Here is a 319-nt window from a genome sequence, read left to right as displayed (position 1 = left end):
TATGTATGTATGTATGTAATGTGCATGTAAGAATGTGCGTGTGCATATGTGTACATGCGTATGCATGCATGCATGCCTATAAGAATGTATGTATGTATATATGTATATATGCACGTATGTACTTATGTATGTTTGTGAATATTTAGGTATGTAAGTGTGTAGACGTGTCTGTGTGCGTGTATATGTGTACATACATGTGAACGTATGCTTACGTACTTATATGAGTGTCTGTTCAAGCTGTATATATGACTGTTACTATGTCGAAGGTTGTATATAAACACACGCGCACACACACAATATATATATATATATATATATA

Source organism: Octopus bimaculoides, chromosome 8 (genome assembly GCF_001194135.2).
Source record: "Octopus bimaculoides isolate UCB-OBI-ISO-001 chromosome 8, ASM119413v2, whole genome shotgun sequence".
In the NCBI taxonomy this organism is placed as follows: Eukaryota; Metazoa; Mollusca; class Cephalopoda; order Octopoda; family Octopodidae; genus Octopus; species Octopus bimaculoides.
The sequence above is the reverse complement of the archived record's forward strand: the minus strand, read 5'-3'. Positions refer to the sequence as shown.